At 42.4% G+C, this 24,338-nt stretch overlaps 1 long non-coding RNA gene across 1 annotated transcript; it reads right to left on the bottom strand.

Annotated features, from left to right (window-relative positions):
• Nucleotides 1-899: 899 nt before the first annotated feature.
• LOC137865547 (uncharacterized) lies at nt 900-17,245 on the bottom strand. The gene is made up of 4 exons (XR_011101990.1): nt 17,038-17,245; nt 15,424-15,469; nt 14,645-14,752; nt 900-4,121 (listed from the first exon to the last, which is right to left on the bottom strand). It is a non-coding gene; the product is annotated as an uncharacterized lncRNA (long non-coding RNA).
• Nucleotides 17,246-24,338: the final 7,093 nt, after the last annotated feature.

Genomic DNA, 24,338 nt, shown 5'->3' with positions numbered 1-24,338 from the left:
AAATCTTCATTAAAAAAAGCCTTTTTTTGCATATATACCTCATGAAGTGAGCTCAGCAAATGTAATGAAGTATGTTGCATTGTTGTCTATGCTGTTTTCTTTGTTTGTTTGTTTGTTTTTGTTTTTCTGTCTCCTATAAATGCATACAGGTTGGAAACCTGACTTGCCTTCCAAGCAGCTTTCCCAGCACCTTTCTTCCCCATCCAGCCCAGGACGTGTTGCGACCTAGAGAATAACATTCCTGTAGGGTATCTGCAGTGCTGCCATTCCTGGCAATGGGACCGACTGGCATGCTGGAGTTCCTCCTGGGAGTGCCACATTCAGGCAGCATTAGATCATTGCGATGAGTGCTGGGTACCCAGTGATGCTCGCCTGCGAGCTATTCCTTGTGGTATGTAGGCTAATGGCTCACTGGGTCAGGCATCATACCTCCAGTGGAGCAGTTTTATCTTTGTGAACTGTTATTGTTAGTTAGTGGTGTGTGGGATTCGTGTTAATGTGCAGAAGCTTAGTAATGCAAGGACAGCACCAGGCTATTATTGATTGTTTGCAAGATGGTTTGGGTAACTGGGTCTGTCTGTGACCAGAGGGCTTTGGCTCTCCCACTAACAACTGCCCCGTGCTCACCTGCAGTTCCCTCACCACAGTGAGGGCACATGAAGAAGGGTTATCCCTCCCTGCACAGGGTTTCAAAGTCACTTCTCAAAAAGATCCACACAACTCCTGAGTGCCATGCAAATCCTTAAACTGGGTTATGTTTCCCAAGAAATAGGAAACAGTCTGATAAATAAGATTCCTTGCTGAAACAGGGAGGATCAATTTGATCTTCTTTTTCCCATGTACTGGCTGAGCACAGAATCATTCACCCTCATTTAACACTGCCGTTGTTTTTTTTTAAAAAGAAAAACATATATCAGTAATCTGTATTTCCACTGGGGCTGGGACTTGAGCACAGGTCCCCTTTACCCAAGGCTGGTAGTTATTCCAGAGTTTGTCCCTCTTTGACACGAGAAACTTTTCCCTCTAACTCTGAAAAAGTTTTTTTTTTCAAAGAATTGCCATTTTCCAACCAAAAGACTTTTAATGACAAAAATTCCACAGCAGCTCTAATTATACCCTGGGGCTCAGTCTGAGGGAGAATATTGCTACCCTCTGTACAGTAACGGCCCAGCGTCCCATTATGTGTCCCTGGTCCCCAGGAAGTCAGAGGGGCAGTGTCAGTGAGAAGCAGAGAGCTGGGGGGCTGCTGGGTGACTGCGTGCTGCTTTTTTGACCACCCTGGGTAAATGAAATCCTGCATGATCAAAGCAGGATGGAAAAATGTTATAAAAGCAACCATTTTCCATGTGCTGCCCACGGTGGGAAAAGAGAAGGACAAAGGACAGTCTGTGTCCATCCCCAAACGTGCTGCCCTGAGCACCCCAAGTGATGCAAGAGGTCATGCGTGGGCTCTTAGTGCCTGGCACATTAGGCGGCTCTCCCACCAATTTTTCAAGCACGTCGCCGAGCTTTGGAGTTAGCTTTCTAATGAGGATAATTATTATTATTACATACACATATATATAAAAGCCCCAAATCCCCACGAGGTTTCTTCAGATTGTCCCAGAAAGAAAACATTTTCATTGTGTGGGCTGTGATTGGGAACACATGTACCCGCCGCACCCCATTTTGCTCTGGTACTAATTACAAGGGGAGCAGAGCCCAGCACGGAGGTTTCTTTAATTCGTTAGTTTTGGAGACTCAGCAATCAAATTACCTGAAGAAGCTGGAGCTTCTCTGGGGTACAATCAGTCATGCAGCGCTTGGGTTAGGCCAGGGTGGGGAGAGATGGATAATATATAAATGCTGGCAGCGTTATGCAGCCACCCAACTGGGGAAAAAGGAATTTCTCTTAATTAATGGCATGATGTATGACACGTTAGCAACACAAACTCTTTAATAAACCCTGATGTGTTCTTTTACAATTCAGACAAGATGAAAGCGCGCTGGGTTACCTGTAGGAACCAGGTATTCAGAAATGCTGGCAGAGCAGCTTGTGGTGAGAGTGCTTTAATAGCTGCACATGGTGCTTTTGATTCTGGAGTCAATTTTAGACAAAGCTGCCTTGAAGCGCAGGAAGCAAGTTTCACTTTCAACCTTGCCCAAGGCTGCTACCCAGAGATGAAGATATCGGCGAAGAGAAGCGAAATCTTAATTTAATTAACTGTAACTCCCAATGGGACGAGCTTGGGAGGTTTGGTTCAGAGGACGATTATCTGAAGCAATTGAGATAAAGTATTGGTATTCCAAGTTCCAATTTAGGTTTTTGTCTGGCACAGGACTGAGACACAGACTGAACGCAGAGCTCAGATTCACTCAAATTTGCCCAAAGTATAAGGGTACTCAGATATGGATCACATCAAAAAAACATGTTTACAGTTGCAATGAATTTGGCCTTCTCCCACACTAAAAGCTCTTTATTTAAACCTCTCATTTTGGTCATGTATTTTCCATCTTATATTTCTTCATCTGCTAGGTCAAAAAGTGAGTAAATAGGTCAAATGCTCCATAAAAATGGAATACAGAGGAGATGTGGCTAGGACTTGGACTCCAGAGCTCTAAATTAAGAATATTAGCAAAGACTGTTATGAATTACTATTTATTTTTGTGCACTTTGATGGTCTTTATCCTCCTTGAAGACCAGTTTCTGGTTTAGGCCAAGAAAGGAAAGGAAAAGGAAATGCCCCAACTCTTGGCAGCTGCGGAGAACCCTCACTCTGCTGAGATCCTGGAAGCGCTAAGACCTCAGAAACAGAGAGATGGGGACAATAACGACAAAATACAAATTAGAGAATAAAACCTTAATCAGGGCCTACCAAACTCAGCAGAAAAAAAAAAAAAAAGGTGAGGACAAGCCCATGACTGAAAGGAAACATCCCAGACTGTATACGTGATGGCAAATTTCACAGTACTTCACAAACACAGTACCTAAAATAATTCAGGATTTTTCTGTAATAAATTTATGGCATTTTGAGTCCATTTGCTTAAAAAAGGAAGACAGAGCTTTTCATCCTTTTGACCTGAGAGTGAGACCAGGCTGTAGAATAATGTTGTGTCCATATCCTTAAGATCTTTGTGGAGAGACCCCTAAGGAAAGACTCCAGAGCCCAGACACTCAATGTAGGACTTTTTCCTACATCCCACACACCCCAAGCACATCGCCTTTCTTCCACAGCTCTCCATAAAGGTGAGAAAGAACAAAAAGCTTTCCAGTGAGTGAAAAATTGCATTCCCTAAGACAAAGGAGAGGAGTCTTGCTCCAAACATGCTTCTCCATTCCGTATAAAACTTTTTTTCTCTTTTTGAGAACAATTTACTGTGGCCAATAAAAGCCCAGCTAATTTTTAAATCAGCATGTAGCCAACTCAGCCACCCAGTAGCTCTGTCCTTGGGCAATATTATTGAAGCACACACAATCTATACTAAAGCGATCAGCTTCCCTCAGGCCTGCCAAGGGGATGCGTTAGGCGAGCCCAAAATATGACAGAAGGAAATTTATGTGCAACTTTTACACATAATATCTCATTATGACTCTCCCCAATCTTTCAATTTTAAAAATAAACGGCCTTTGTAATGATTTTACCAGGAGCATGTTGGAAAGGAGATTGAAAAAGAAAAAGGAAAGTGGCTTTGGCTACAGTTATTTCTTTTGCTCTTCTCCTCCTCTCGGGTTTTTCTTTAATTTTCCTGAAGATGTTTCCACTCAATTTAGGAAGAAATGGAATTTCCCCCTCCCTGCTACCACTCTCTCTCTGTTTTGTCCATGTTTTCAAAGAACGGAACGGCTGACATAATGAAGCCTCTGTCAATAGCAAAATCATTTTGTCTGGTTGGTAAATAATGAAAGTTTCCACTTAACGTGCAAGCCAGCTTACCCAGGAGACACGCGCTTGGTCCCCTTCCAGGCCAGCAAATTGTCATCCCTTCTCTGCACACGTCTGAGAGCATTGCCCTGCAGCAAGGAGGAACGAGAGCACTCAGCTGGGGCCAGGGCTGGTGGTTGCTTTGGCATGAGCACATGCACGTTGGGCACGAGAGAACGGGTTGCACAACTGTGCCAGCTGGTGCTTGCAGGATCAGGCCTGAAATGGAATCGAAAAAAGGTGGAATAAATGAATATGCACCAATAAGGAAGGGAAAAAAAACAATCAATCAGTCAAACAAACAAACAAACAAAAGAAACCAGATGAAAGATATCAGTCTGCAAACACCCAACTGCCAGAGCTGGACTCTACAACTAGCTTTGATAAAGAGAGGGCAATGCGGTGCATTTGCCCTTCCCCACTGACATGCCAACTGTTGCACGCTTTGCTAATGCTTCCCTGTGGGTATCAGCAGGAATGACTTCATGTGCTATTCATACTCCACAGACCACAGCTCAAGAAGCCACGAGAGGAACATATACCTGAAGTGAGAAACGGTTATAAGCATTTTCGGGAATGATCTCCTCGTAGGGGGGTAAGAAAAATAAACAAAGCGAAGCTCTCACAGCTTTTGCTGGTAGCAGAGCGGGTTGTTCTCAAAGCGGAAAGCGGAATTGCTGCCAATGTACACGGACTGGTGGAAAGAGCTTTCCCATTGCGGGCTGATGGGCAAACGACCATTATCAGGCAGAGAGAACTGGGGCAAAAGTAAAAATACTCCCATCTGTACAAAAAAGATCTTTCACTGCTACACAGTACTGTGCTCCCCTGTTGTACTGTACCTTATTTCCCTGGCATCCCAAGTTGCCAACAGTCTTGTTGCACACACTTTATGCATGTTCCCTAATATGTCTTTTTCCCCCTCTGAAGTCCACACACTGGGACAGCTTGATGCTTTTAACCATTTCTTTAATCCATTTATACATTATCTCTTACTTTTCCATGTGACTTTACGCTGTTCAGTTTTCAGAAGCTTGTGAAACCAGCAGTAAGGTTAGGAGCACCCAAAATATTGGAATACCTCGTGGAGGAATCATTTTTTCTTTCATCAATCCCCAAGCTCCTCCAGTGAGCCCTGGACATCAAGCGCAGCTGTACCTGTCCTTACGGGGCCAGTGGGGCCGCCTCTATCCTTTCAGCTGGATCTTCTCCCTGAGGACTGAGCTATAAATAGTTTTGTAATCCTGGGGAAACCACGAGAAGTCTTGAAGCTGGATACTGAAGTATGTAGGAAGAATACATATATATTTAGTAAATGGCCATGAAAAAAATAACACTGAAAACACAGAGAATGGAAGAAAAAAATATACATCCTGGCAATAAGATTGTATATTTTTATTGTATTTATAATGCAATAATTCTACATTTGAAGAGATGACTTGGTTCAGGCAGGACAAATTTCACTGTATTCATTCTCTGAGAGAAAGATCGAGGTTAAAGGGTTGATGCTCAGTTGCTCGCTCCATGCTATCTAGAGCAAAACAATGGAGGTGAAAACTGAACCAGTCTATCCACAAAGGGATTTTACAGAAACCCCCCTTTTTTTTTTTTTTTTATAGTTCTTATCCTCATCCCAGTAAGGCCCTGAAGAAAAATGGTATTAACAGGTGTAGTCTGGAGGGGTGAAACTAAACATGCTAAATTTGGAAACATCCAAAGGAGATGTTGGAGTGAATGTTGGCCAATGGTGCCTGTTTGTTGTAGCTTCGCTATAATCCTGTGGGTTTCCATCTCTTGAGAGACATAATGCAAACAAATTATCTGCACCTCAGTTCACCCCCCTTTGAAATAGGTACAAAACATTAGGGTAATGAGATTTCATTTATTCTTAGATCTTGCTTCAAATTTGGCATCTGCCATGGATGCACAATGAATGTGAACGAAAACTTCACTTTGAGTTCATTTTGAGTATCCCAGTCTCAGGCTGTACATGAAACACATCACAGTAAAACACCTGAACATGCAGCATCCGGGGCGGAACTTTGCAATTTCACTGATTGCAGTAAATACATGTTTGTGCTTTTTTATAATTGCTCATCTTTCAAATTAAACAGCACAACAATTAGCACGTGGCTGTTCTTCATACACCTTAACATCCATCACATCACTAAATGCTTTGTATGAGAAATTTTCACCCCTTTGTTTTATACAGATTTAAAGCAAACCCATCTCAAGTCTCTCCAAGCTTGCTGCATCTCCCGGTGTTTCCTGGCAATGCGACTGCTCTCACTGAGCACCATGGCACTGCTGTCTGAGGCTAAAAAAACACAACCCTAGAAGTGAAGATGCCTTGGTTTGGTCACTGATTCCCTTGGAAATACAAAGGCTCATGCTGATCCCAAACACAGTTTCCCACCTGTAGAAAGGAGGCTCTTCTATTCCATTCTTACCATGGGATCCATCAGTACACAACGTGGGCGCAGCTTTGAAGTATTTTCCAGGTGGGGTATGAAAACATGGAGTACCATCCATTTCCAAAATAAAAGGTTAATTACTTAGTTACTTAATTAATAGGCTCAGAAATTAGGAATATTAAAAGGGAAGAGGCTGGGAGTCTGTTCTTTCAGAGGTCCCTGAGCACTGTCACACTTCTGATTGCAGTAGGCTGAGCACAGTGGAGATGACCTGGTCTGGCCGCTTGGTCACAGCATGCAGTTGTTACCTAAGGCAGCCAAAAGTTCAGTCACTGCTTGTGGTTTCAAATCCCAGAACCCGTAAAGCACAAATACAGGTTCTAAATGTGAGGCTGTGACCTCTCCACTCGCCAATAAAACATGCCCAAAGTCATAATAAACAAAGAATTACGATTCAGGGTGGCAAGGCATAAACCAGTCATATGTGTTTTCTTTCTGGCCACTTAAGCAAATCTTTGCCTTTACCAAAAACTACCTCGGTGAACTAAGTTAGCAAAACAATACTGATTACAACATAGGTTTAAAAAAAAAAAAAAAAAAAAAAGTCAAATAAACTTAACCTAGGGTTTCTCATGGGTTGTTTTATGTTCTTGTTGCAGAGCAGAATATGGGCCAGAACAAACATGGAAGGGACACAAGTGTGATAATATAATGATACCTTTTATTAGCTCAAAGAAGGAAAAAGAATAACAGAGCTTTGGATACATCAAAGCTCTTTTTTCTTCACTTTCAGGATTCAGAAAGAAAAAAACACAGCTTGTATATTCCTGACAATACTCATCTTGTTAGGAGCATGAACTCACGTTGTGGGCTTTTCATTTCTCTGGATAGCCAGCAAAGGAGGGGGAAGGGGAAAAAAAGAGATGCTTTGTAGGAACTGAAGGAACTGACATCTGGTTATACAACGATACAAATTTCCAGGTCATAATTAACAGCACAAATAATAAACTGAAAAGAATTGCTGGCTACTTTCTGTGTGACACCGTGGTAACCTTGTTAAACTGTTTTCTGTGGGCTACCTATGGAGCTGCAGCAGCATGCACTCAGGGGAGAAGCAGGGACGGACTTTTAGGAAAACCTTACTTTTGCAGGAGATGAAGATGTTAATATAAGAGCCAAAGATGGGTTCTCCTGTATATGTGACTCTTGTCATAGAAGGGGCAAGATTAAGAGCTGCTGGAGAAAAACAAAACCAAACAAACAAAAAACATACAAACAAAGAAGAAAGCAAAACAAATCAAATCAAAAAACAAGGCAAACAAACAGTGCCCATGAGGAGATAAACCTATGGATAAAAGTGATGTGCTGGCAGTCCAGTATCTGCTGGCTGTTATCAGATGCAGCAGAGTTGGTGCAGTGGATTAATGATTTCTTCTCCATCCTCTTACATCTTTTTCAGCCCCTGCCATCATTTATTATAACATCCTTACTTTGTTACTCAGGCTGACAGAGGGGAATAAACTTTACCCTGCAGATGTTTTCAGGAGAAATTATCTTTTCCTCAGGAACAAGATCCTAGATTTGGTGAGTAATAGCTATTTTACCCAACAGTTCATGACACTTGTAGCAGATACCTTTTCCCTAGGTATTTCATGTATGCCCACCTACATCTAAACAGAACTGGTCTACTGCGAACATGTGTTTTTAAACTGTAAGAAAGTATTTTAGAGTGTTAGACTGAAAAGTATATTAAAAGATCAATCACTTACATTGATTTTAAAGCATTAAATTTTGACTTCTTTGGTGCAGACAGACCAAGAAGCTTAAAATGGATTTATCACACAGGCAACGGATTAAGTCCATTTTACCCTTTTGAAAGGGATCTCAAAAACTTCCTCAAGCAATAATGGCATATTTTTCAGTTGACTGAAACAACAAAAGGGTCTAATAGGATTTAGAGTGACTGGAAAGACAGAGACACCTCTAAAGGAGATTTCAGAACATAGGCAAAGGGAGATGGAAAGAGAGACCGGGCCTACCATTCTGCTCTCATTAATACCCTCCCACCTTCATTTAGTGTAAATTTGATGCCCCATCACTTGCTTTCCTCAATATTTGTGTGCATGTGCATGTGTATATATGCATAAAATATTGTAGCAGAAATGCAATAATGGAAAGCACGAGGATCCTAACAACAGCACACATTTAGGAGGCAGCAGCAAATGGTGGATGGAACAAGAGAGAAATCATCAGCTGATCAGCTCCTCCAAAAGCTGGGGGTGGTGACAACAAATGCCTGAGAGGGGGAGAGGGACAGGTAGGGAGGAAGATTGGCACAATGCAATGATTGTGATGGCTCACGGAGAAGTCACCACCTTGTAGACACCTGGTTTTGGACTGCAGCACTGGCTTTTGGCCCTACATCTCTGTTAATCAACATTTGATGAAATAAATGATGATTTTTTTATGATTTTTTCCCCTCCAAATTCAACGGTTACTGTGAAACACAGGGGCACAAAAAAAAAAAAAAAAAAAAAGACAGAAAAGACAGAAACAGGTATTTATACTAGGAGCAGTCCCTGTACCTCCTGCAACACAAGTCACTTCTGGGGGAAGCTGAAGGGCCGGGAAGAACATCCCGCAGGGGTGGCCGCAGGAGTGCTGTGCATCACCACGCTGCGACCCAGCACCTGCTGGGCTCAGGCCCTCCCATCCCGCTGAGCTCCAGCATGTTCGGCAGAACCTTGATGAATTATAAAAACAGCTCCAGAGGATTTGGTAAATCTCCACAGCTCCGCCTGGAAGCCTGGACGGTAGCACAGGAGGTGTCTACATGATTTCAAAGGACCGCAGGGAGGATAATTTTGCTGATGTTAGGCGTGCCCTTGCTGATTCAGAGAGATGCTTAGACATTACCAGGGCAAGGGCCCATAGATTGAGAGATAGCATTTAAAGTGTGCCTTCTGGTCTGTGCTGGGAGGAGAGAACCAAAGGGTCAGGATCTGGGTGGATCACACCCGAATCACCCCAGCAGCTTCGTGACAGCAAGTAGGAGAGGGGACCAAATGGACCAAACAGCATTTGCCTTCTTCTAAATTGCTTTTCTGCACTTCTTTTGGTCTCCCTCCAACCGTTGAGCAAGCCATTGTTTGTCTGCAGTAGTAGGCTAAATAAAAATCAGGCCTCTTGAGGCTTATTTTTATGGATTGCACAGCTTTTATTTAACGAGTACTCTGCCACTAAGGCTAGCAAGAAAAAGATGGTCTCTTCCGTGGGAGCCTCAGCACTGGCACACTAACACACCACGAATGCCAGGTTGCAAAGTGCCTATTTGATATCCAGTCAACATATGGGAAAGTTCATGGGATGTAGTCCATAGACATATTTTCTTTAGTTTCTTTGCCACAAAGAAGTTTGGAGGATGAATGCTTCAGAAGGCAAAGATGTTGCTTGGACTACTCTGTCATCATTAACCTTTGTAAGGGCACCGGGCCTTCACCCAAGCCTAAATTTAAATGTTGTTACTCTTTGCAGTAAACAGAATGACAAATAAGGGGAAACAGCTTCATTGTTAGTATTTTTTCCTATCATAAAGCAGACCAAATGTGTCAATCTAGTTTGCCTGTCCTGTTGCTGCATTTGTGGAAGACATTCCCCACTTTGATGACAGCTGAATTTGGCCTTGATCCAGGAAATGCAAAAGAAAGGAAAATAACGAGTGATCTACCCCACTATTTGTTGTAGCAGCTCTGGGTCACTCCACAGGTCACATATTTGCTTTACTGGGTTATCAGGGAACACGTGTGCATCACACACACACACACAGAGCAGCTTCTTGTCTCTTTTGGTCTGGCTTTTGGGCTAAGTGGCAAGAATATGCCAATATTTCTCCTTGTTCATAGCAGAGCACAGGCAGACAGCTTTGCCCCAGCACCTACCAGCCTTAGTCTGAAGCCCCGTCCTGCCTTCCTGCCACACGGAGGGTCCCACCGGAGTCCCATTAACCCGACATGCTGCTTCGTCCTCCCCTCCAACCCCTTCATGTCTCCAGCAATGCGAAGGGGCAACTGGCCACCAGTCCCCACACTGGCTTTATGGAAATCAAAGACAAATCTCCCATTTCTGGCAGGAGTAGCTGCCCTAAATCTCTGTCACTAGTGCAGCTCTTTAAGAGCACAGTAATTCTCCACCAAATTGAATCTTCTCTGACAATTGGCAGCACATCAGAGATAATTCACAGACATATTTTTTTCCCCTTTCCTAACAGGAAATAGGGCTCGTGCTACATTTACAGTGACCTGGAGCTCTGGGGGCAGACTAATACCTCACCTAAACAAACAGACAGTATTTCTTCCCTGATAAAGGCAGATGGGCTGAAAGGGAAAGCCGCCTTGGCTGTGGCCCTGCTGGCTCCCTGCAGCAGCACCGGAGGTGTCAACAAGGCGCAAACCCGCAAACACCAACACGAGCATCCCTGACACAGCCTGGAACCCGAACAGCAGTTCAGAAGGTTGAGATATTTGTTTTTGTTTTCATGAAACAACTATTTTATCATCTCCTGCGGACCTCAGCAGGGTTCGGATTTTGGGTTTCACCACCCAACCCCATGGTTGTACTCAGCCCCCTGCTTCTGCCGAACCTCTTCTTGGAGCCTGCAGTGTTTTCCCAGGAGGTTCCCGCTCACCTCTGTGGGGACAGGGAGATCATTCCAGGCTTTATTTGCGGCAGATGAAAAAAGCAAACTCCAAACTGTGTGAAATGACTCTGGGGGACAATAACTTGCAACAGATGTCATGATTGTTTAATGTCCGATTGACAAAAGAGCCTTCAGAAATAATAAACACCAACATGTCATTGCTTGTAAAACAAATAACATTCAGATACTATTTTACTTGGATTTCCCCCCAATATAATACCATATGTTTTGCCCAGAAGTGATGCCCATTTAGCCCTTGTAAAGGCAAAGAAACAAACTAATCCTGATGGGGAAATCTACTGATTGCAAAACTCCACACCATACATGCATCGCCCTAAATACATACATGAAAAGCAGAAGTGAAAAATCCAGTTTCACTCCCATGGGGTCTGAACACTCAAGGCACCAAACAATCTGCACGTTTCATAACAATCTGCACGTTTTATCTGCTCGTCTGTCCCAGCAGCAGGATTCACCTCTCTGCCATGCCAGCAGGCAATGCACCACCAGAAACCTGGCTTGGCTCAGCAGCACCCACTTTCCTGATACAAAGGGGCTTTGCACCAGGCCCTCAGCTTCAGTGCACAAAGTTTAGGTCTGAAGACAACACGTCTCTCAACCTCAGACATTTTCAGCTTTGCTAAATACAAGAAGTACAAAAAAATGTAAAGTAAATACAAAGGAACCAAAAGCTCTGCAGCGTCTCCCTTGCAAGTCTTTGTCCCTATTGTAATGAGGGAGTCAGGCAAGAGCCAAAAATACAGAAAAAGTACACGTTGGGCTCATGAAATTCGGAAACAGCCTGGCTTTAGAGAAAACAAAACAAAACAAAAGAGTACAGTGACACGAGGGGAGAAATCCGAAGTGGGATAAATGTCTTCAGCAGAAGATATTCTCCAAGGGAGAAGCAGAGACACAGCAACAGGCAAGGGGATGATACTGCTGGAATGACTTGCTCTAAGCTGTTGTTTTGGCTTTGTCAACACAACCACAAGTCTGCTCATGTTAGGAACAGACCTCTCTCTCTCTGGTTATTTCCAGGAATCAGCCATCACCAGTTGACAATTAGAACAGCCTAAGCACTGTGGCCGGCCAGTCTCAGTAGGTCTGAGGTTCTTGGTTCATTTTCTTTGCAAGAGAAACAGCTGTTGACCTTAAGTTTTTTGGTGTCACTCATTGTCATGGCATTGAATGGAGGTATTTTAGTATGACCATATCTGTTTACACTAACAGTTACGAAATATCCCCTACGTATTTCACTGCTAGGTGGAAAAGCAGTGTGCCAGCCAGTTGTCACTCCTGCTTGTGTGGCTGCTCTGCAATCATCCCCCTCGATACTTCTGCTAGTCCAGGGCTGAATTTGAGAAAACAACTGAATTTTAACCCCCTCAATCTGCTTTGGGGGCCCCAAAACCTCCTGCTGAAGCTCAGAGTGAAACCCTATGCCAGCCTCAAATGAGTGAGAATATTCTTTGACTGAATCCTGTGGTTTCAACTGGTTTTGCAATTAAGTTTGTGTCCTAGTTTCATTCTGAATTTCAGCTGATGCCATCCTCAGCTCAGATAAATCAGAGCCTTAAAATGAAACTCAAGCTCATACCAACCTCTTCTCTGAACTAACTGTTGCCCTATTCTATTTCTCCCCCTCTGTTATTCTTTTCTGCACCTCATTTCCAGTCAGATCAAACCCTCTTCTAAGTTAACTGCTGTTTGCCTTCATAGCACCAGTGAAAGAAGCCTCCTGGGCATGGAGGCAGCTGCTAGCCTTCCCCTCCAAACGCCTGCTATCAGAAGCCTTGCTTCCAGCCCTCCTACATTTCAGTGAGTAACAAGGCAAAGAGCTCTGCTCTCCAGGGATGAGCATGCTCCAGTGGGCTCTGTGCAGTGCCTGAACACCAGGCTCAGTATCCCCATCAAAACCCATGTGCATGCACAAAGTCTGACAGCTATGCATTAGGAGGCTTAGGTGATGATGTCGGTTTTTCAGCCCGAGAAGCCCTTTCTTGCTTTGTCAGTAGTCCAAAGCATGGAAAAGCAGTAAAGATAAGAAAGCATTAAAATGAAAGAGAGCAGTCAAGTGGGTGCTCAAGGGCTTCGCATCTTTCCAGGACTCTGAAGCCAAGAAGCTAAAATTTGGCCTAAGGCTGCAAAACAGGGGTCACAGAGAGGAGGCTGCACACTTGTGCCGAAGTTATGCAGATGCAGTTATGTACTTTTGTTTTTGCAGTTAAACGTGTAGCCTCCATCTGTGTAAACAAGGAGCAGAGCAAGTTAACATTGCAGGGAAAATACAGTAGAGAGAAAGAGAGTTGGGCAGGTTTTGGCTACAGAGCAAAGAAACTTGATGGGATTAGGGACCCAACTCAGATGTGACCTCATTTTCCAAACCAGCTGAAGAAAAAGAAAAGAATGTGCAGCAAAAAGAGGAAAGGGGAAAGACCCATAGAGGACTGTACCATCTAGGCCAGCAACGTGACCTGTGAGAACTCAATTTGATTTTAATGCAGTGGGAAGTGTGCCCGGGACACTAAATTATGCTCTGTGTCGTATGAAACGTTACACAGAGCTCCCGTCAGGCAGGGTCCTGAGTCGACACAGCTGGAAGGAAAACTCTGCAGGAGTCCCACGCCACTCAGTAAGTAAATAAATAAACTTCAGTGCCATTCACGTATTTATAGTTTTTTTGTTATTATTGTTTAGGCACATTAAAAAACCAATGTCAGCCAATAAAGTCCTCTGCTACACTTCCTTCATGTAACTAGAACACTTTAAGTATTTTGGGGTTGGAGCAGATAACCTCCAACCTACACCATTCTGTGATTACCTCTCTAGAAATACAAACATTTCTCATCTGCCTTCTCCTCTCCTGCCTTGCTTTCCCCTACCTAATACTGCCCATCACTTCCTTTCTTCTCCCATAACTTTTACAGAGACTTTCTCTGGCAGTTTCACATGCATCTTATCTGCTAGATAAACACTGAGCTTGTTCATTTTGCATATCTGCTTAAAGCATGCCATGGCTCAATAAAAACTTTCACTTAAATCTCATTATAATCACAACCGCTTGCCCAGTTAATGTGATTTTTGAAGAAATGATAAAAAAATCAGATCACAGAATCCTAGGAAATCTGAGAGTGTCTCAATATCTGCCTTAACTGCAGGACAGGGATGCTGCACCCTAGTCTTGAGTCTTTCTTAGCTGAGAGTGTGGGGTCATAGGTGGCTTTTATTTTTTTAAAGCTATCAGGCAATAATAGATGGACAAAGCTTTCCCTGTGACTCCCTCCCTCCTTCATACACATGCACATACACCACCCAAATCAAATCCAAACCGGATAGTGTGGGCAGAACAATGGGAAACAGATAGCATCTGTTCTTTTTTTTTTTTTTTTTTTTTTTAAAGCATACACAAACCAGTTAAATAACTGTCTCCTTTTCCCTTCATTCCCCACCTTTTTTGGTATCTCAACCGAAATCCCAAACGCAAAGCAGACCTTTGGGATGGGGTGCCAGGGCAGGAGAGGAAGGAAGAGGAGAGGAAGGCAAGACCTGTCCTCCCAGCCACCACTCGTGTCACTTCATGTGCTAGAACAACACCAGTTCGGGCGTTTTTCTAAAAGCAGGTCTCCTACCTTTTCACATGTGTAGTTTGATGAGAAGAACTGGGCAGTGACTTCTCTGTAGAGGCCTTGGCTCCCTCCCATCAAGCAAGAACATCTGATGCCATCGATGGACCGGTTCTGTGTTTAAGGGAAATTCTTTTTCAGTTCTTACAGCATTTAATATTTCTCTGCCTCAAAAGTGTGGCAACAAGTCACAGACATGACTTATGTGACCTGTCTCATACCGACAGCAATGTAAGAGGTGTAAATAATATACCATTGTTTTATTTCTGTTGGCATATGATTAACAGCAATCAAGAATCCTCTCTATTATCCCAGTACAGTATCTGCCTGTAGGAAACACGTAAGCTGTAAAAGTAATTGAAAAAATATGCTCGTGCATTGCATACTAACAGGATTTAAGCCATCTTTAGGTCTACAATTTTACTGTTATCTTTTTTTTTTTTCTGTGTCCAAAAAAACAAAAATAAAAGCATTTGCAGTGAAAAATCAAAAGTCTCTTTCAAAAAACTGGAAGTCAAAATGCGATAGCGTTTCACACCCCACAAATACATGCAGTTTGTGCTGCCAGCATGAGTCTGTAAGGAACCAACCATGTGCTCTGTGCTGTTTATACCTCTGAGCTGTGTAAGCTCCTCAAAACGGGAGGGCACGTGTCACTTACACTGACATGCAAATCATTCCTGCTTTGTCTGCCAGGAAATTTGTGTAAACCAATGCTGAGTTCAGGTTCGCTCTATTGACATTTTCGCCAATGAGTAAATTGAAAGGTTACATTGTTGACATACCAGATGTTATGCAAACTGCTTTTCAAACCATGGTTTCCATACATCTCTGCAAATAAATAAATGAGACACTTACAAATGGTGTGTGAATCAATATATGGTAAATCACCCATTTATATACACACAGCAAAAACTACTGTGTGTAAACCCCATATTTCACACAATGTCAAAACCTCCTTTTTCACCCAGTACTTTTCATTTTCCTGCAAATAGCTGTCATCTATGTAAATGTTTTCCCTCAGGACCAACTGTTCTTCATAGTAAGAACATTACATGGAAACCTGGGTGCCCAAATTAGCACATGGTGTTATCAATGGGAGTTAAGCACCCAAGTGGGAGTTAGGCTACCAAGCATCTTCATGGATGTGAATTTGTGTGTCTACAAGAGCAGCTCCGAATCTGCTAACTTTAGGCACACTCAGGTTTTTAACATGGATTGGCTCCAGTTTTGATTTGGCCTCAGGGTATTTTGACCCCATCCTTCAGCACTTTTTTGCCCTTTGACTCATCTCTAATAACAAAAATAAGCAAAACACTACTTGCCCAATGAGACAGGTATTTGGGACTGGTTCTCCTTTCACGGTGATGCAAATCAGGACTGACCTTGTAATTCCAGCCTCAGTGAAGCACATGTGGTCAGGATGGAAGCACAAGAGTAAACCTGATTTTAAATTGGCATTGCACTTCCTTGGTCTCAGAAGTAACACAAAGTGGGGCTGACCCCAGCTTAGCTTACAGATACCTTCAGATACCTCAGGCAGCATTACTGCAGGCAGAGAAAATGGTGTTTGGTCCTTGTTCATCAAGGTCTCCCCCTGTGATCTCTACTTCTTTAGGAGCGCCCTCCAGTGCCAGTGATTTCTTGTCACGTTCCCAACGTATGAGTTTATTCTGGTGTAAATCAGGGCAAACCAGACCCCTTTCCTAAATTTCTAGCTGCAAAGAAATGAGATTTCTTGGAGTGACAGTGATGCCTTCTGCCAGTTGTCTCCTAATCAAAGAATTGTCATAACAAATCAGCTTTTCTTTAGTACCTTATATACACTCAACATACAGATGCAGAATGGTTTCAATACACTCCAGAAGGCTCCTCCAAGCTGGAAGAAGCCTTGATCAATTCATGCCCTTCTCTACCAGCTGAGACACAGGACTGTGTCTTTCCCACTTTATAATTCTTTGCTGAGTGCTCATACTGAAATTGTTTCATAACCACATGAATTTGGAGTTTTCATTTCACCCTTGGAAGAAATGTAGAGTCTGGCACAGTGACAAGTATAACAGTGTGTAAAAGCACAATTAACTTATGCTCCCACCCCATTTTTTTACATTTCTAAGGAAGCTCTGAGATTTCAGAGTGATTGTTTTCACTTCAGAGCCAGCAGCACGTGGTCCCTTCACTTCATCAGCCGTGCCGCACAGAGCCGGCGTGCCCGGGCACCAGTGTGAGCTCGTCCTAAAGGCACAGGAGAGAGGTCGCAGCCTCAGCACCCTGCACCGTGCCCTGGCAATGGGCTACCTAACTGAGAAAAGCAGGAATTAAAGAGGTGCAATGGAGCTACATACGACACTAACACAGTTAGGCACTGTAACGCCTTTAGAGCTGTTAAAACTGGGTACCTGTATAGTGCTGAACATCAAGGAAAGCACAGCTGAGCCTCACAGTTCAGGTCATGATGTGAGTTTGCTCCTGGAACTGCAGCTGGGTCTGCTGGGTCCACATACCCTCAGGTAGCGCAAGCTAGAAAACGTGCTCCAAAACATTTATTTCACTGGGAAATACCAACTTTGAAACTCTTCACAGAAACACATTAGGCTGGTGCTTTTTCCAACTGAAAAAAAAAAAAAAAAAAAAGAGAGAGAGAGAAAATAATTATCTCAAAACTGCAGAAACATTTTAAAGGTTTTTTTTCCTAGTACAATCAACTTTTCATTTCAAAATGTGAATTTGTTTATACATAAACAAGTAGTACCCTAGAGAATAAAGATCAAACACAATTTTTCAGTATGATTAGGTTAGAGTGTGCCAAAAGATGCTGAAGTTATCGGTTTGCCAAGTACTCTGAAATTCTGAATTCTCAATTCATCTTGGTAAAAGAAAGATGGTAAAAAAAAAAAAAAAAAAAAAAGCAGTTGCAAACACTCCACACCATTATCCCAATAGTGTAGTGCAAATTCTTATGAACTTTCATACCTGCCTGCTTTCCAAATGCAGCTTAGGTGAGCAGGTGAGCAGAGTTAAATGTAACTTCTCAGAATGTGGCCCCTTCTGTCTGTCCAATTTGTTGTGTGGCTGAAAGAGCAAGTGAGATTCATAGTTCCTGAATTAAAAAGAAAATGTTTTACTAGTTTAAGGGTGTCAAATTTGCAAGGCTGAGGTTATTTGTGCTGAACCTGGACGCTTCATCAAACCATAGCTATGAACTTGGCTCCCTGGTGACTTTGGTTTATTGCCACTTTCTTCCCTGAAATATAAGTGACACCACGGAGAACATCTCGCCTGCATTTCACCTGGCTCCTGATGACAGCAGGCCCTCATGAGTTTTTGTTGATCTTCCAATATATTTAAGCAATGGTCTATTTTCCCCTTTTTAATCCATTTATTGACCCTTTCTTGGCATCTGTATGTAAATACCTCACTAACAACTGATGCTAGCGTAGGCCAGGGTTGGTTTCAGATGTAATTACCCCAGGCCCTAATAGTCTCAACTCAAAACACAACTCTAGAGTTCATCTGTCTTAAATTCTCTTAAAGTTTGTTTTATATATCCATCAAGCTTGCCACTTCTAAGGGAAAATAGTTTAAAACCAGTATCAAGCAGGCTGTCACTTCAGAACCACCATCAGTGATCATGGATGGCATGAGGCACCAGGCAGGTCTCATATTTCCAGCAGCTTTCAATAACACTGCACATGCTTTTCCCTTACCACCAATACCATCAAGATATTCTGCCAGACATAATCATCTGTATCTAGGCTGGCAATTCATAAGCTATCCTAAGCACATGGTTTTGAAGAGCCTAGCTGTTAAAAGAGGAACAGCCTGCTGCAGCAATGGATAAAATTGCATCTAAAAGCAGAACAAAACAATGCCACACCAAGCCTTTGCTAGTTCTTCTTCACGAGCCTATGCTCAGCTTTGTGCAGGGTTTTAAAACTGTTTAAATAAAAAGACAAATAAGTAAAAGTATTCTGCCACTCCTAACTGTTGCAAACATTGCAGATTAAAAGCAATGCAAGCTGATAGCCACAAGAAAGCCAAAGGAGACTGGGTAGGTTTTATATTGCGAGATTTTAGTCTGTGGATTCCGATTTAAAAAAAAAAGAAAAAAAAAAGATTGTTCATTTTTAATGGAGTTCTAATGAAACACCCTCAAGCTCTGCAGTGGTTTGCATCTATGGTTAGCAGGCCAAATACAGCATGTTTGTTTCGCAAGTAGCATTAGAGATAAGAGAGGGCAAGACCATGCTCTGGTTTTACAAGGCTGTGAGAGGCACTTAGGGGCCATACAGTCCCCTGCTTGGCTGCCTAAGGCCTGCTCTGGTCATTAAGTAATGTGGAAGGCTTATAATAACAGCTGGTGACCAATATATTCCCTTTGTACAAATGTTTTACATTTGTCACCATAACCACGGCAGAGAGACAGCTCTGCTCTCCTAAAGGCTCAGCCTTAACCAGAATTCTTTTATTTACTCACAACTGCACCATTACAAGGCATCATCTGTCAGATACTGCTATACCATGATGAGAGCTTAGAATCTACGCTAAGGATAAAAAAGATCAGTCACAACACAGCCTTTGGGATACCACCCTTTGGGATACCACAGTAAGATAAAAAGGAAAAAGGGGTAGGAAAGGTCTTACAGAAGCTCTTTCCTTAAACTACTTGGAATCATACTTTCAAAGGAAACATATTCTCAATCTGTGAAAGGAAAATAACCCCACAGTTCTGTGTGCAGTGGAAAATTAATAAAAAAAAAAGGTATCAGGCCTTGAGATGCACCATAGATTTCACTGAATCACAGGAAGGGTCCTCTGGAAGTCATTTGATCCTACTTCCCTGCTTGAGCAGGGACTCCTGAAGCACCTAGACTATGTCCAGGTGGCTTTTGAAGATCTCCACAACCTCTGCCACTGCTGTTACCTACACAGTGAGGAAGCGTTTCCTGATGTTCAGAGGGAACCTCTGCTGTTCCAGTTTGTGTGCACTGCTTCTTGTCCTAGCACTGGGCACCACTGAAAAGAGCCTAGCTCCATCTTCTTAGCATCCTCCTTTCAGGTATTTATATGAATTGATAAGATCCTCTCTGCTCCTCCTGTTCTCCAGGTTCAACAGCAGCTGCTCTCAGCCTCTCCTCACAGGAGATGTGCTCCAGTCCCTCGATCACATCAGTGGTCCTCTATTGAACTTTTTCCAGTATGACCATGTTCACTTTTAATTCGTTCTTCTTTTCTCTCATGCAAAATTCACAGCTGAGCTCTGCCAGGCATTAACTTTCTGCTTTCCAGATACACAGGTCCCTTTTTTTCCAAACTTTGTGTTTTCAATGTACAGCATATGAATTGCACATGAGAATCACTTGCACCAAAAATGTCTCACATGATCATTGTTGATTCAATCCCACTGACATCTTATTTAAAAAAAAAAAAAAAAAAAAAAAAAGGTTTGAAAGATGTTCCAGCACATCTGTGGATGATCCTAGGCAAACAGATTATTTCACTGAATTACTTCTCCAAAAAATTTTGTAACTTACACACTTAGTTTTGTGAACTAAAATGTGATAGTGACTTTACCTTAAGTTTATGGAAAAACACCAGCAGCCTCCTTGTTCTAAAGGAATATTAATTGCTCATCTTCAGTACTTTGGGGTCATTAACTCTTTTTTAAAGGCCTGTTTCGAAGTAAAGATCCATGTATTAACCTCGCTTCCATCACTTTAACTACCTTTCTCCATTTGAGATGAGGATCAACAGATAGCTACACTTACTGCAAGGAGGAGGGAGGGTGTATTATTTCTTCATTTGGGAATGGACGCACAGACACTTTTTTTGATTGCATGCAGACAAACGTACTTTACTGCAGAGAGGCCATGTAACCCCACAACTAAGCAATGTGGCCAATGCTGACTGCAACAAAACACTCCAGTGAGCCAAGAGTTTCACACAGAAATATGAAGTACATGAAGCATGTCATGCAAACTCCTTTCTTAATTATCTTCTTATCTCCTTGGACTGTCTTGCCTTTCTGGCTGTGACGTGTACAGCTTTACATTATATACCCTTAGAAAGTCAGAGAGTCCAAGAAGATGAAAAGTTTTCTCCCTGTTTGTACAGGTCATGCAAGGACCAAAAGCATTAGTGCCACTGCCTTGAATCAAGTCAAATACTGTTGTTGGTAGTGTCCGCAGAGCTTACACAGTGAGGGAGAAAGAGGCAGGATTGATATCTAGAGCTGACGAAATGTTATAGCAAAGATTTTGTCAAAATCCCACTTCTGATCAATGAAAATATTCCCCAATTCTGTGCTACTTTCTGCAAAATCTAGTGGTTTAAAATAACAATCTCAAACAGTAAATACAGTTTTAAAACATTTAAATGTTTAGTTTTCATTATTTTCAGAAATACCTGTGCTTTTTCATTAATTATTATAAAGCAACTTCAGATTTTGCAGGGTTCTTACTTAAAATTTAAAGAAAAATTAAATTAAGGCAAACAACTAAATGAACAAAAATGAAGTGAAACTTTTCATTTAAACCAAGAAGGAAAGTTGACAGCTTTTCAGTTCACACTCTGCTTGAAGATGGATTGTTGGATTGTTGGATTGTTTTGAATACACTCAAACATTCTTTACAAATATTTTTGCTGCATGTTTTCAGAATTGTCAAAAAACAAAAATAGTCCATTATTCACATAGCTTTGCCAGTAAGCTCCATGATTACAAAGGACACAACTCATGTGGCCTCCAACAGCTGTATTCCATCTAATTCTCCTAGTTCAGCTTTGGTTTCCTATTGGTTTGGCAACCCTGAAGGTCTAGAATATGTTGTGGATAACGTTAGGCACGAGAACATAGGTAGAATTTAGGCTGCCTGAAAACAGCCTTGAATTCATGGAAATTTTCCATTTCCTGCTGCTCTTCCAGGAACAGTGCCACTCTACTCCTCTTCTTCCTCCCATTCATCTAGGATTGTGTTCATACGGCACAGTTAGGCTCTGCAAATGGCACTGAAATGCATATATGTATCCCAGTGGTGGCAAGGAATAAGGCAGGACAGGTATCAGATGAAGGGAAACAGAAGTGCACCAAGGAAAAAGAAACTTGGAGTAATGAGTCAACTAAATTCTCAGAAAGAGAGTGATGAGATGCTGTGGTGACAAGAGGAGATATGATTCATAGGAAACACACATGAAATACGAACTTGGGACCCAATGTTCGCTGCCATGTCTGGGGATGGCTGAGAGCTCACAAGGGTATCACCAGGAGGAAACACTGCTAGATGTGTGTGGTCACCTCTTCCCTAGAATAAACAGCTGTCATTCGTCAGGGAACAGAATAGGAACTCAGTATGACTGTACAATACCTGTGCTTTCTCATAGGCCTTTTATAAAGCTGCTTTTTTAAATGCAAGCTCAGCTGTGAAGCGTGCTTTTTTTGACTTAAATTCAGTATCTATTACCATCACTTGTTCGGTCCCAAATTGTGGACTTCTTTGGAGTAATGACTGTTGTAACACTGAATGTCAAAGGAGCCTAATACCTAAATGTAGGGCGAGAAAGAGGGAGAGAGAGAGACAAATAAACAAGAAATAAAGGAGATCTATGAGACAACCGTGGTATGCAGTAGTCTCAGCACATCATGTTCCCTGGCATTGCCAGCTCTTTTAGCAGACATTGTAGCAAAGGAAAACTTTTCTTTAGCTTCTAAAATAATCTATATTTTGAATGTTTTGTTATAAATCTGTTCTGATCATTCATGTGATCTCTGAGTTGAGAATATACATAGGCTATCTTAACATACTAATAACGCATTGGATATATATGTTTTAGCTGTGTTTCCCAAACAATTTTATAATGTACACGCACACATATTTAATTCTATGTTTTAAATGAGCAGGTATTCATGCTGTGCCTTATCCTCACCATGAAAACACATTTTCTGGGTAGATGAGACATTTTTATAAAAAGTTTTACTTCTGGTTATGGACATGATCTCATAACTGTTTCTGGCATGTAAGGTTACAGGGATCAGGTCTGCGCTATATCTACTGCAGTAGGAAGCAAAGATCTTTCTTACATGAAAATGCATTGATTCAAAAAATCAACAAAGAACTGTAAATTACAAAGTCAAAAAATGATTTCTAACGAGATCATCCAGCTCAGCTGAACTCCGTGGAAATACTCCAAATAACATCAGTAGAGGCAAGTCCTAAGTATAGACTGATGGTCTGGAAGACGGATGTGCTGGCGTATTTTATTTACACTGCAGAACTGTAATTTTTGAAGTTCTCTGAGGTATTCAGATGCAAGGTCCAGTTAAAGTGCAGGCTTTGTCTCTATCTATATTGCTACTAGACTCAATGTGACTTGGTCTGTGTTCCCATACACAGGAAGGACGGATAGACTGGCCACAGAGGAAGGGGCAAGTTGAATCCATTCCCCGCCGTTCTCTTCCAAGTAGGGAGTGGAATTACAGGGGAGGAAATGAGGCGAGCCTCAGCTCAGCTTGCTGGCAAGAGCATCTTAGGCTGTGTGGGGTAGGAGACGGGAAGGCGAAAAGGCCTCCTGAGGTTAAATAGCCACCAGCAAATTACTGGCCTCCCTCAAACTGGAGGAAGCAGGGAGGAGTGTGATTCCAAGGGGTACCGAAATTCCTGCTCAAATTAGCCAAAGGATGATGCAAGTTACATGCTACCTACTGCCCTGGGTGATGCCTGTGATCATAACCTAGTGCAGTGAGATACAAAGGCACCTGAAATTTTAAAGCAAAGGTCTGCAGGCAGATATAGATCTGAAAACTCCATGTGGCACCTCTTCATGTTTAGGGGCTATTTTTAAAAAAGCCTAGGGCGGTGACTGCCAAGAATAATGGAGTTTCTCAAGCTCCAGCCCCTTTATGAGAGATTTTTGGTTTATTCTTCATAACCTGTAACTCAGGGCACAGAGCCATTTACTGCCAGGTTACTTGTTCAAATCAAGCTCAGAATAACAGTGAATAAAGGGTTTACCGTCTAACAACTACAGTTTGTTAGAAGCCTGTTGCATTGAATCAGACCCCTTTTGGGCAGACTTGAAAAACCTACATCTAGCTCCCTGTGCTAAGAGACCTAGCAGCACGACAACCTAAATGCAGTGCCAGCAGTGCTGTACCACCAGCGTTGCCCAAAGCAGGCTGGAAAAGGATTGTCTGACCGCTGCTTCCCTGAGGACCTCCAGGGAAATTACATGGATCTCATGAGCTTCTTAATCAGCAGAATCTGGGGGAAAAAAAATAAATAAAAATAAAACAGTTGGTGGTCTCAGCTGTGTTTCTTGTAAGCAGTCACCCATGTTGCAAAAGCTTTCATTGTGAGGGGCACTAATCATTCCCCGTTGCTAGAGCTCTTAGCCAAGAAGTCAGGAATGAAATTACAATGGAGAGTAAAGGTCGGGCTGACAGAAGCACTGAAGTTTCCTTGCCCCAAATAAGGAGCCTGAATTTCCACGAGGACCAGTGGGAATGTTGGTTCCTGTGTAGGAATCAGGCTGGACTCACCTGACCCACACTGAATCACTGCAATGATGATCAAGTAAAATGCTGTTGTTGTTTCAGGTTTGTCTACAAAGGAGAAAGAAAGACACCTCCAGAAGTTAGATCAAAGCTTTTGTGGGACACTCACCTCCCCTGGAGGTGCTTGTCTCATTCATCAGTCAGAAAGATCTG

The sequence above is a fragment of the Anas acuta genome, chromosome 16 (genome assembly GCF_963932015.1).
Source record: "Anas acuta chromosome 16, bAnaAcu1.1, whole genome shotgun sequence".
Taxonomy (NCBI): Eukaryota; Metazoa; Chordata; class Aves; order Anseriformes; family Anatidae; genus Anas; species Anas acuta.
The sequence above is the reverse complement of the archived record's forward strand: the minus strand, read 5'-3'. Positions and strand labels throughout refer to the sequence as shown.